This window comes from Ursus maritimus, unplaced genomic scaffold, assembly GCF_017311325.1.
Source record: "Ursus maritimus isolate PB19 unplaced genomic scaffold, ASM1731132v1 scaffold_12, whole genome shotgun sequence".
NCBI lineage: Eukaryota > Metazoa > Chordata > Mammalia > Carnivora > Ursidae > Ursus > Ursus maritimus.
This window is the reverse complement of record NW_024423564.1, coordinates 3,386,962-3,400,216: the sequence shown is the minus strand read 5'-3', so window position 1 is coordinate 3,400,216 and position 13,255 is coordinate 3,386,962. Positions and strand designations below refer to the sequence as shown.

At 45.2% G+C, this 13,255-nt stretch overlaps 1 non-coding gene across 1 annotated transcript; it reads left to right on the top strand.

Annotated features, from left to right (window-relative positions):
• The first annotated feature begins 4,364 nt into the window (after positions 1-4,364).
• LOC121102133 lies at positions 4,365-4,528 on the top strand. The gene has a single exon (XR_005834225.1). It is a non-coding gene; the product is annotated as a U1 spliceosomal RNA (small nuclear RNA).
• Positions 4,529-13,255: the final 8,727 nt, after the last annotated feature.

Below are 13,255 nucleotides of genomic sequence, written 5' to 3'. Positions count from 1 at the left end.
ATGGCCTGATGACTGGGTATTCTGGAAGTGTCATCAGGGGAAGACAGCACTTGCGCCTCATTCGGAGGAATCTTACTCTGTGTTTCTGACCACAAACACTGCTGCAAAACTAGGAAGCATTGAACCTCGGGTACACATCACACAACTAAAAAAGGTTCCACCTGACACCGGAGCCTGGGCAGATGCTGGAGACCTCCCGATCAATTGATGAAGCGAAGTAGCTGACATCCAGGTAGACTGCTTCTGCCCAAGACAATGGATCAAGACTCCATACTTTAACTAAACATGAAGCGCTTTCTCCTTCTTCTCCTTTCCTTTGCTTTAGCATTGGCCTGGAAAGATTACACCTTCATCTTTATCTCCCAGGCCACTGCTAAGTGGAGGTAACCTCTGGAATTTAGAGCAACGTTTTATTTCAGGCTGGGGAAAAAATCTAATTCTGCCCCTAGCTTTTCACAAGCAAAATAAGGCATCTCATTAGTCGAATCCCAATTTACATTGTGAGTTAGAGAGAACCCACCAGGAGGCTTTCTCGATTCAGGATTCACTTCTATTGGCTGATCCCTACTTCCCTGGTGAGGGATGAAAGTAAATAAGGCTTTGATCAGGAACTTCTTAATTCTGAAAGTGATAACTGCTGGGCAAAGATCCTTAGAATCTTTGGCCAAAGTTGTTCTTGATAATGAAATAGCTCTTGATGATCTTTTAGCTGAGGAAAGAGGTGTCTGGGCTGCAGCCAGCACCACCTGCTAAACCTGGATTAACACTTCTGGGGAAGTAAAAACCCAAGATATTTTTTCCTCAACACCCTCCCTCTCCCCCTCATCTAAAAAGAGGCCCTGTGAGCACACAGCAATATGGCGGCTGCGTGTAAGCCCTGACAAGAGGCCTCAGAATGAACCTGCAGGGGAGGCTCAACTCTTCCTGTCCCCTCTTAAGGTCTCTGGCTGGGCCTGAGAATTAAGTTGATGTAAAACAGACTAACAGGAGAAAATCATAGAAGTATTTTACATGTACATGGAAGCTTTCTAGGAAAAATAAAGGCCCAAAAAGTGCTTAGGCCTATGTGCTTGTGTACTAGGTTGAGCAAAGAGTAGAAATTGTGAAAAAGTAACCAAGATACATGAGGAGGCAAGAGACAGATAAGGGTTATTTTAACAAGTTCTGTTCGTATAGATTTCTCTCAGCCTCAACTTCCTATCTCTGGTAACGAGAACGTTTCTTTCCTCCTGTAAACGGATGGCATCTTTCACATGGGAGTTTTATCTCCTGCTTTTCAGAAAAAGGGAGGTCAGCGCACCCTTCTTGCATGTGCTGTTTTTGAAATATACCTTTAGTTCAAAATAACCCTTACGCCAAAGTGGCACGTTTTGGGGTAGAGTATTTGGCTACATTCAAAACCTCCACTGGTGGCACCCGGATCTTGGACTTCCCAACCTCCAGAACTGTGAGAAATAACTTGCCGTTGTTTAAGCCACCCAGGCTGTGGTATTTTCTTACAGGGGCCTGAGCATGCTAATATACCCATCCACAGTGCCAGGGGTTGGTAATTGACAATTTCCGTAATTTTTGTTTCTGCTTCCAATTTAAGACCAACTAGAGAAAGCCAGATGTGCAATGCACCCCAACCACTCTCACAGGATGCCTAAATTCTAGTTTGTGTGAAAATTAATAAAGGAAACCTCACTAAAATAGTTGGGAGGCCAGAAGGGGGAGCCATACCACTCAACATCAATTACAGGAAGACTTGTCAATGGTAGACCCCAACAGAAGAATTCTCAACAGGAAAGAATCATCCATGAGCCCCCAAAGGAAAAAGAATGTAGATTGTATCCCCTACAAGAAATCGATTACCCCCCAGCAACTCAGCCCATGAGAAACCTTCATCACCCTGAACTCTTGCTTTTTCTTCAGTGGATTTTTGTTCAAAACCACCCCTCCCAACTTCCTTCTTCTCCTCCATAAATGACATTCGCCACCTTTGTTTATTCAGCTTGCCTATGGTTTTGCCATAGCATGCATGTCCTGGATTGCAATTCTCTGCTATTCCCAAATAAGCCCATGTTTTTGCTGCGAAAATAACTTATTTTTAAAGTTAACATCTGCCTATGCCTTACCCATGCCAACAACTCCTATCGTGGTACACCTGAAGCCTTCCCATTTTTGTACTATAAAGCTCTCCCACTCCTCTGCCTTCCTTTCAGTCTCTGCAAAAACGCAAGCTGCAAGCTCTGAAAAAATACATTTCTTTTTGTTTTGGGTCTTTGCTTATTTCCGGGAGTGTCACTGTGGGATTGGCAAGGGCTCCCTCCTTGACTAAACTTTAGTCAAGCTCCTCTGAGCCCTCGAGTAGTCCTAGTTCTCGGCCTTCCAAGTCCAGTTCCAGCAAGAATCCCCCCACCCTTAATATCTAAACAAGTTTCTGTTAGTAATTTTCCAATCACTGACGCCCTTTCTCTTACCTTTGGCTAGGAATCCACAGTTGTCTTTGCTGTATTTGGAAGTTGCCCTCAGTTTTATATTGAAGTCTCTTTCCTCTACTGCAGTATCTAAAGCAAAAACTCTGCCTTGCATTTTTACCAGGTGTCTGCGCATTCCCTTACAGGCCGATGCCAGGTCTTTCCACACAGGCTGTCAGCGAGTCCAAGCTCGTTCTGCTCCCCCCATGCCAGGCCAGTAAGTCAAGAGGCAAGATGTTGGGGGCGGAGTGGGGATTTTATTCAGAAAGCCAGCAAACCAAGAAGATGGACTGTTAGCCCAAAGAACCATTTCCTCTTGGCAGGAAATTCAAGTTTCTTTTGTGTTACCAAATAGGGAAGCAGGAGGGGGTCAAAAGCTGGCTGATGTCTGTCTGTAGACATCTGAGGAAGGTCATGTAAGTTTTTTGTCCTTGGTCAGTTGATCTTTGTGTACAGGAATCTGGTCATGTCAATCCTGTAAATCTTAAAGACAGCATGGTCATTTCTGTGCCTACTTCCTTATCTCTTCTGGTGAGATAGATTTCAGGTAAAAAGCAATTTTTGCAAAACTTAGCTGTCAGATGCCTACCCGCAGAGCTAAGCAAGCACATATTTCTACACTCTAGGTCATAGCAGCGGGGGAGATAGAAGCAATATAAAGCAGGATATGCTGGTTCTCTCTGTTACAAGGCTGGTCAGATTCCCCAGAAAGTACTTCTTCACTCCCACCTGGACAATGAGTCTGGCTGCCAGCATTCAGATAATAGGGCCTGGATCAAGCATTCACATTCAGTCGCTACATTGTCACCTAATCCCTGTTGCCATGTCCTCTACTGGCCTGACTGGCCACAGACCCTTGCTTTAACGTCTCCAGAGGGGAACCCTACAATAAATGTTTCGTGATAGGAGCAATAGAATAGAATCTACTTTTAATGTTCAAATAAATAGCCTTTCATTTGAGTTTCCCAGGCTGGAACACCAATAGTGGTAAAAACAGTAAGAAGGGTTGGTTTGCAGTCACCTGTTGTCTCTAGTTCCATAAATTCAGTTTCTTTCGGATATTGGATAGCTTCGAAATTTAATTTTTAAAAAAGATTTATCTGTTTTAGAGAGTGCACATGCGGGGGGGTGGGTAGGGGTGGTGGAGCACAGAGGGAGACCCAGAGATAGTCCAAGGCGCTCTGCCCTTAGCCGGGAGTCCACTCCGGGCTGGAGCCCACCACCCACAGATCGAGACCTGAGGTGAAACAAAGTGTCCAGTGCTTAACCAACCACGCCACCAGGCACCTCTGTATAACTTCAAATTTTAATTGAAATCCTATATCGTAAAGATAAGTGACTGGATTGGAAAGGAACGCGTTTCCTTTGTATTCCTAAATGTTCTACTCTCCACCTCTCTACTCTGAAAGGCATTATTTGAAGAAAGGTACAGAGGTGTCAGCAGATGGCCAGCCAGGCTCCCCGCTGGCCAAAAGGGCAGAACCCGCGCCCGCCGCCGCCGCGGGGGGCGGGGGGGGTGGTCGCGGGGAAAGAGGGAGAGGCAGACGTCCCTTCCCCCACGGCCACCCGCAGGCTGGTTGGCGGGCTGAACTTCTGGGGAGGAGGGAGGAGAGGACGAGGGCAGGGGCGGGGCATGGGCCGGAGGGAAGGGCCACTCCCATGACGTCACAGGTAGGACGTGTCCTATGTAAATATGGCAGCGCAGGGGCTGCTGCCTCGGCCCCCGCCGCCTAAATACAATCTCATCTGCGTGCGGCGGGAAGGAGTGCGGTGGTGTCTTTGGAAGCTGCGCGTGGCGTATGTGTGTAAGGCGTAGGGAGGCTCAGGGTGTCCGGGAGGCAAGTGAGCGTGTGTGAAACAGTGTAATGCGTGTGAGGGTGGTGTGGGGCGGAGACAGGGCCAGTCATACTTACCTGGCAGCGGAGATACCATGATCACGTAGGTGGTTTTCCCAGGGCGAGGCTCATTCATTGCACTTCGGATGTGTTGACCCCTGCGATTTCCCCAAATGTGGGAAACTCGACTGCATAATTTGTGGTAGTGGGGGACTGCGTTCGCGCTTTCCCCTAATTTGTCTTGGTTGAAAAGTAGACGTCTCTCTTTTAGCTTGTTGTGTAGTACGGAATGCTAATGTCTCTCAATGAAGCTTGTAATTTGTGGCAAAGTACAACTGGGGCGGTTTTAGTTTTGCTCTGTGGTTATAGGTTGGCTTGCTTTTGTTGTTTTCGCGGAAACCAAATGTTGTTAACTTTTTTTTTTTCCTAACAACGTCCAAGGAAACATTTGTGGTTTTTCCGGAGCAGTAGTGCGCTTTCTTCCGCGTGCGAGGTAGAATCAGCTGCTTGCGACGTGCAAGTTTTGTTTAATTGAACATGTAATATGGTTATTTTATGCCAGGAAGCGACTTTGATACACGGATCGTGTACATACCGTCCACGCAAGTCGGAACCACAGTCACCTGAATCTTTGCTGAATGCCCTGTGGTCCTCCCAGGAACATACAATAGGGAGTTTTGGAAGTGAACGGTGACCAGTTTCTCATCTGCTGATCTAGTGAGAGGTGCGACTAGGCTATCTCCTGTCCTTTAAATATCTAATCTTCCTTCAGACTTCATGTTTTAAGCGTTTGCTGCCTTGTTTGATAAGTCTTGCTTTTACACCTTACAACCATTACTAGCTAGTTTCCAAGTTACCACTCACCCATCCTTCCTACCCCAAAGTAGCTTCTTCGTATTTTTGGCTTCGGTTTCCTCTTCCTCCCACCTCTTCTCTTGGGCTCTCTTAATACCTTCATATACAGAAAAAGAGTAGCGCTCTCTTAACTTCCAGTTTGCACTTGTCACGCTTCAGAAGCCTGGCAAATTAGGAAGCTTCCTTAATATTCCTTCTCAAATGGCAGTAGGAATTGTAGTTAACTTTTTTTTAACTGTCAGAAGTAATTTTAGATTTTCCTTATCTGAAAATGCGGTTACATTGAACTACAGTTTAAGAAAACAACCAGGTGCAGTGTCCGCAGTTGTGGGCAGTTGCGTCTGCCAATCTCTTTCTTGGTATGTGTTTTCTGAACACTGACTAATTATACTTCGATTAAAAAAAAAAGAAAAAATGGTTTTGCCCTTGCATAGCTTTGGATAAATATACTTCATTCAATGATGTCATTCTTTGTTCTGTAAAATGGGACTAAGAGCATTCTACTTCATTCTTTGTCAGATGTGCTTGGATTTAGGAAATATTGGATCATTCATGTTAAAAGCTGTAGAATCATGAATATTGTCATTATCCTCTGACTCTTTTGACAACCGTTTATTTCACCTTAAATTAGTTCTGCTCTTTCTAGAAATTCCTGTAAATGGGATCACAGAATATGTATGCTTATGTCTACTTCTCTCTGCATAATGTCTTTGAATTTTACCCATGTTATTAAGTATATCAGATTTTCATTCTTTTTTTATTGCTGAGTAGGATTCCATCACATAGATAATTCACAATTTCTTTACCATTCTCCTGATCATGGATATTTGGGTTGTTTCCAGTTCGAGCTGTTGTGAATAAAGCTACTATGAACATTCTTATTGTAAGTATTTTCATAGACAATTTTTTTTTTTTAATTTCTCTTGGACGAACACCTAAGAGAGGGTTTGATGGAATCGAAGGGGGGGTGGTGGTGTATGTTTGATTTTAAAAGAAACTGCCAAAATGTTTCCCAAAGTGGTCGTATCATTTTATGGTCATGCCAACAATATATGAGGGCTCTGGTTGTTGACAAAAATTCTCTTTGACCAAACTCTGCCAGGCTCTTCTAAAACTCTCTTCTTCAGTAGGCCCTGATTTTCAGACTTCTGAGTTTGTTTTTGTGTTGTCCAGTTTTAGCAAGAATCCTGCCATGTCCTTTTAACCAGAATTCCCCCTTGCATGGTATCTGGTCGAGTTCCTCATCCTCCACCATCCTTGGGGTGGTGCCTGATCATTTTGGTAGGCCTTCAGCAAGAGTCCCCTGGACTCCGGGAAAACCACAATATACAGCCAGTATATTCTCCCTTACTCCCGATGTTTCCTCTTAGTAAATCGTCATTCACTAACCCTCTCTCTGTTCCTGCTTCAGGCTATACATTTCCCACTATCCTTTGTTGTACTTGGAGTTGAGCCTAGGCTAGTCTAAAACAAAACCCCACTGTAGTAGTCCTTCTGAATAAAGCCTGCCTTACTGTTCCTTAACAATTGTCGTGAATGATTTTTAACATTGTTCCATATCTTTACCAAGATTTGGTGTTTTCAGACTTGAATTTTATTTATTCTGCTGAGTGTAATAATATCTCAATGTGGTTTTAATTTCCATTTTCTTGACAACTAATGATACTGAGCACTCTTATTGGCGCTTTCCCTTTTTTGGTGTTTATTGACTATTATAACTTTATTTCTAAAGTATCTGTTCAAGTCTTTTACCCATATTTTAATAGACGCATTGCCTGATTTTTTAAAAACAAATTTTAGGAGCTCATAATATATTATGGACACAGGTACTTTATAGATTTTTTTTTTGAATATTTAGTCTCAGTCTATGGCTTGCTTTTTTCCTTTCATGATGGTGTCTTCTTGAGTAGATTTTTTAAAACACTGATAAAATCTAATTTACTATTCCTTTCTCTTATAATGATTTTTTTCTGTGCCCTGTGCTAGGAATATTTGCTTACACAGTTCACAAAGATATTTTCATATGTTTCCTTCTAAAAACTTAAATGTTTTGATCTATGAGTCATAAAAAAATAACTTTTGTGAGGCAGGAATAAAGTTTTCTTCTAGCACCACTGGTTTCAGTAACATTCCTTTACCCATTGCATTGGTTTAAGTCTTTATTGAAAACCACCTGACCATATAGGCGTGAGTCTATTTCAGGCCTCTCAACTCAGTTCCGTTTATCTATATTATTTTCCTTACGCTACTGCCCACTGTTTTGCTTAGAAGAGCTTATAATAAGTCTTAAAGTTAGGTAGTATAAGTTTGCCAGCTTTTTTTAAAAAAAGATTTTATTTATTTATTTGAGAGAAAGAGAAGAGAGGGAGAGAGAACACTCGCAGGGGGTGGTGGGGAGAGGGAGAAGCAGGCTTCCCACGGAGCAGGCAGCAGAATGTGGGGCTCCCTCCCAGGATCCCAGGATTATGACCTGAGCGAAGGCAGACACTCGACCAACTGAGCCACCCAGGCCCCCTACCAGCTTTTTTTTAAGAGAGAAAAGGAATGAGGAGGGGCAGAGGGAGAGAGAGAATCTTTTTTTTTTTTTTTCTTGGAGGGGGAGAGAATTTTAAGCCGACTCCATGCCCAGGACAGAATCCAACCTCACAACCCTGAGATCATGACCTAAGCTGAAATCAAGAGTCAGACACTTAACTAACTGAACCAACCAGGCACCCCTAAGTTTGCCAGCTTTGTATTTTTTTTTTTTTGCACAGCTCTATGAATTTTGAAATATGTAATCATCACACAGATCAAAGTATGCTGTTACTTTGCCCCTCTCACTTTAGTATTGTATCCATGTCCTTACATGTACTGGTTGATCATGTGGCTAAAGATATTCTCTTGTACCCTCTGAAGAGAATAAATCTTCAGTTGTCTGCAAAGATAATAGAGAGGCACAATGTCTACAATACTTAGCATTTCCTCTGGATTTTTTCTTGAAGTAAAATTAGTTCAGTTTCAAGGCCTTTTAATTATTTCTGATCATGAAAAATAATGTGTTATTTAAATTTTCTGCTTAATTCTAAGGAGAGTCTTATGGAAAGCCCCATTTGCTGGGCTGATTTGTCAAACATAAGGTTGCAAATTGGCAACTCCAAGTGAGTGGATTTTTTTTCTTTTTTTTTGGCATATGAAGGAATATGGGAGTGAGGTTTAGATACAGTAGGAGGAAGAATAAGCTGGAACCAATAAACTGATTTTAGGGTTTGGCCATGGATATCAGATTTGGGATAAAAGGAGGCTGGATGGTTATATATAAGAGAGGAAAAATTTTAATGGAAATATCAGATATTTAAAGGCTATCTTACCAGACTTTGTCATTGATTCTTCTTTTCTATCTGTGTAAAAATAGCAAAAGGTGGACTTGATGTACTTGTTATATATTTTTTGAATGCATATTTAAGTAAGTTCCACAAACAATGCATTGAAAGTAAGATAGGCCCAACCTGGTGGTCAAACCTATTTGGATGCGGTGTGTGACACTCTCAACTGTAGTTGCTGTGGTGTCACCTGTTGTGATGAGGCCCCCAAATGTGGGGCCTGCCTGACTGGGGGGGGGGGGCGGTGGCACAGGTGGTAAAAGCATTCACCTGAGGCAGAACAAAGGAGACAGAAGTTTACTGAATACACCACAAGGAAGTAGTTGGCAGGTCAGCAAAGCAGAGACTATCTGCAACCAAGCAGTGGGTGGGGGCTGTATTTAAAGGAGGAAGGTGAGGACATATGGTCACTATGGCGCTTTCCCTTTTTTGGTAACCCTGTCTGGTTGTAAATAGCCCATTGGTGAGTTAAGATCTACAGATATTTTGAGTGGGTCACATGGTATTCAGCCAGGGGGTGGCTGTGGGCCCTTCCTACATTCTCTCTCTCAAGCCTGTTGCCTAAAAGCGGCCTCTGCAGTTGCTTTCTCTAGTTTCCCCCACACCTGAACGTCCTCATTCAAAACCCATCAGAAACCGTTTCCTCTGCTAAAAGATTTTAAAGTACTCTTACTTCAAGTAAGTGCATTAAAAATAAATTTACCAGGGGCGCCCCCGCGGCTCAGTTGGTTAAGCGTCTGCATTTGGCTCAGGTCGTGATCTCCTGGGATGGAGCCCACAAGTCAAGTCGGGGGCTCCCGGCTCTGCTGGGAGTCTACTTCTCCCTCTCCCTCCCAACACGTGCTCTTTCTCTCTCTCTCTCCCCCAAATAAATAAAATCCTTAAAAATTAAAAAAATAAATAAATAAGCTTACCAGTTGCCTCCTGGGAATCCACAGAGAGCCCGGGGGAGACGTTCAAACGCCAAAGGAACAGGGGCCGCTCACTCACTGGTAGCCAGGCCAAGGCTTTGGCTCCCACTGGAGACGGGAACTCGACTCACCTCCACCAGCGACGGGACCCCGATTTCATCGTCATGCGGTTTTCAGATGAGGAAAATCGCACGGAGTTCTTCCTTTCCCTCGGCTCTATTTCCACCTCTCCCTCTCTGTCTCTTCCAGAGCGTCCTGGGAAGCTAATATCGGACAGGACCGAGAGGGGAGGCTGCCCTTCTCCTCCCGGTCGCTCCCGCCTGGGCGTCTCGGCGGCTCAGTCGCGCCGGGACGTTAGGGCCGCGAGGGCAGCGGGTGCGGGGCCGCGAGTTCGCCGCCCGTGTCCGCGCGCCCCGCGCTCCTGCGCGTCGCCGGCCCAGACCCAGGGACTCGACGCCGCCCGGGGCTGGTCCGCAGGCCGCACGCAGGGGTGCGCGGCTCGGACCCGCGAGAGGGGCCGCGCTGAGGGGGCCGGGCCGGAGGAGGCTAGTTTGAGGCGCCGAGCCCAGGAAGGGCGTCCACGGCGGCCCGGGCCCGGTCCCGAGGTGAGAGGTCTCCAAGCCCGAGTGTTAGCGGAGCGAGGTGGCGAGGGGAGTCCTTCTCCCGCCGGTACGGGACAGTCGTTCGCCGAACGCGGGCCGGAGGGGAGAGCGTGTGGCTCCCAGACGGCGGCCAGCGAAAGAAGAGACGGGGTTTTCCGCCCGAGCGGCCGTGTGGCGCGGGAGAAAGGCCGGCGTCCGAGAGAACTGTTGGGCCCGAGCGTGCGGCGCCTCGGCTGAGGTAGGTCGGAAGCGCAGGGCGGCGGGTTGCGGGGGCGAGACCCCGCGTCCAGTTCGGGGCCGCCGAGCGCTCCTGAAGGCGGTCTCGGTCCGCTCTGCGCCCTGTGCTGCTGCGTCCCCCGGAGTCCGCCGGGTGATGTTGGGGACGCCGGGTCTCACGCCGGGCGCCTCTCCTCGGCAACCTCGCCCAGTCTTCGCTGAGGAAGAGGTGATGAAAACAGGCCTAAACGGTTTGATTCCAAGAGCCTTCCTTTTCCAGAGCCTCCTCCAGCCCTCCAGAGCCAGCGATGGGCATGGCCTTCCCCCCGTGCTGCTGACCCATAAGCATTAAAAATGAGCCTTCTGCCAGAGGTCTGGCTTAGGGGAATGTAAAATAAACAGTGGTGATGATGGTTTTCTTGTACGTGCTGCTGTCTACTTGGGGCTCATTCTTGTCCTTAATTTTACCAAGACCACCAAAATCTAGGGCCTACTTCCACAGAAAAAAGTCTGAAGCCCCCATGTCCAGGCTAATTCCTCCACACAAACCTTTCCTTTCCTTAGGCGGCTGATGCCTCTCCAGTCACCAGGGTGTCTCCTGGGTTCCACAGCTTCTCTCCTTCCTGGACCTTCATTTCTTGATACTCACTCCCGAGGGAGAGGCTGGCTGCTCAGTGGTCAGCCCTAGACCCAGCATGCTCATCAGTGACCTAATGACGTGTTAAATTCCAGATATCTGCCAGCAGAAAGATCAAAAGTAGCAATGGCTTTGGTTTCAAGTATTCAAATGACGTACCATACTCACCTGTCCTTTCAAAGAGAGAGAGCTCTAAGAAATCCCTTGTTTAGACCTCAGCCTGTTCTGCTCTGGAATTAACCTAAGGGGTATAGTTGTCCTTTTTCCTTTTTAGCGTTGCCTCCTGAGACCCACAACCCTGTAATAACCTGTCCTGCTAGTGCAGGAGATAATCCAACAGAGAGAGCACTGGACACATAAAAGTGCAAGGAAAACCCTCCTTTGACCAGAAATGGAACCCAGACCTCCCATATGGAAAGCCAGAATTCTGCTACTGAACCACTGATGCTTGTTTCTCAACTGCTGGAGAGTAGGTCTAATCAGAGTCTCTGGAAGGACTTTGAAAAAGCAATTCTAAAATAGCTTTACACAGCTGTTCTCTTTGGAAAACAGGTAGCACATAGAAAGCACTTGCAACAAAGGCTCGCAGAGGAGAGTTAGGTAAAGTAGCACTAAAAAGTAATGGCACTCAAATCAAAATATCTGATTTGAAAGAGCCTAATTCAGGGGAGGGGGGCAGCGGGAATCTCTTCCCAAATAGATAATAAACTTCTAGAAAAACATCAGAAAATAGGGCACCTGGCTGGCTCAGTTGGTGGAACATGTGACTCAATCTCAGTGTTGTGAGTTTGAGCCCCGTGTTGGGTGTGGAGATTAAAATCTTTTTAAAAAAGAAATTAATTCAGACTCTTGTCTAGTCCTAAATCTAGCATGGACCTATGGAAAGCTAATTTCCTCCCTGGCTGAAGCAATCTCTTTGCCCTCCCATTGCTTGGTGCCTCCCAAACTCTTTCCTCCCATTTTTTCACCAGTTCTTTACACAGTGAAGGTTCAGGAGGCTGGCTCTTTGGGTATGCGCTGAGATACCCAGGAAAATTGGAGTGATAATTGAGTTCCTCAGTTCTGAATCTTCTTTTGAGTGTCTAGAAAAGAGCAAGGAAAAAATAGCCCAGCTTTTAAACTCTGATGTCTTAAAGAGACCTATGCAGGATGAATAAAAAGTGAAAATTCCAGGGTTTCTTTCCTTCATCACATTATCTTGGCCGCAGAGGGCAGCCAGGGAAAAACAATTTGACATTTCCTGTAGACACTAGAATATCACTTCTTCAACCAATTTAAAAGCTTCCCCCTGCGCTTTGTCTTTGTATGAGAGTCATGTCTTCACTGACAATGCCTTACAATTAACCTGGTACAGACTTATACTATTCTTAATATATAGCCTTTTTCTGTCTAACACACTGCCATAGCTGGAACTTACTTTTACACCCAATTTGCGAGGTTTTGAATCCATTGTAATTGGTTGTATTTAGTGTTGGAGATTGCTGACAGTTGTTTTCACTTCCACCACCTTATTGTGTGATTTCTGTTGTTAAAAAAAATTTTTTTCCCTGCCTGAGTCCTGAGATCGAGTCCCGCATTGGGCTCCTTGCTCAGCAGGGAGCCTGCTTCTCTCTCTGCCTGCTGCTCCCCCTGCTTGTGCGCTCCCTCACTCTCTCTCTCTCCGACAAATAAATAAATAAAATCTTTAAAAAAAACTTAAAAAATCTTGCAGAAGATCAACAAGGAGATAAAAGACTTAAACAACATGACATAACAGACATCTATCGAACACTCCACCCAATAGGAACAAAATAACACAGTTCCTCTCAATTGCACTCAGAGCATTGTCCAGTATAGAACATACACTAAACCATAAAAAAGCCTCAATATATTTAAAAGGACTAAGATCATAAAATTTTGAAACATCTCACAAACCAATACTATCACATAGTCTAGTTGTAAGTTGGCAAGCAGAATGGGTAATTTGTTGGGTCTTCTTTCACTTTGTCATGAATGTTCAGTGACACATATGGAGGTGGCCATGGTCACACGTATGTGGGCCACTAGCCTGGAAAGCAAAACAGCTAAAGGGAAGAGACAAATATTCCAGAGTAGTTTCTTTAGTGTCAGGCTCACAAAACCAGGGAGAAATTCCTCCATAGGAAGTAAGGAGGTGTCAGAGGATCACTTTCTCTCCTAACTGTGCCTCTCTTTAAAACTTCAGCCTCTATGTCATTAAATGTCATTGCACAGAAATGCTGTGGATCACCACCAACCATTATAGACCCATGACCTTGATTTTACCTTGCTCTGACAAAACAACCACAAGTTAGCGGATATGGTTCAACATAAACTATCAATCAGTGTTCTACAAAAGCTGCTCTGGATGTAAGAATAGC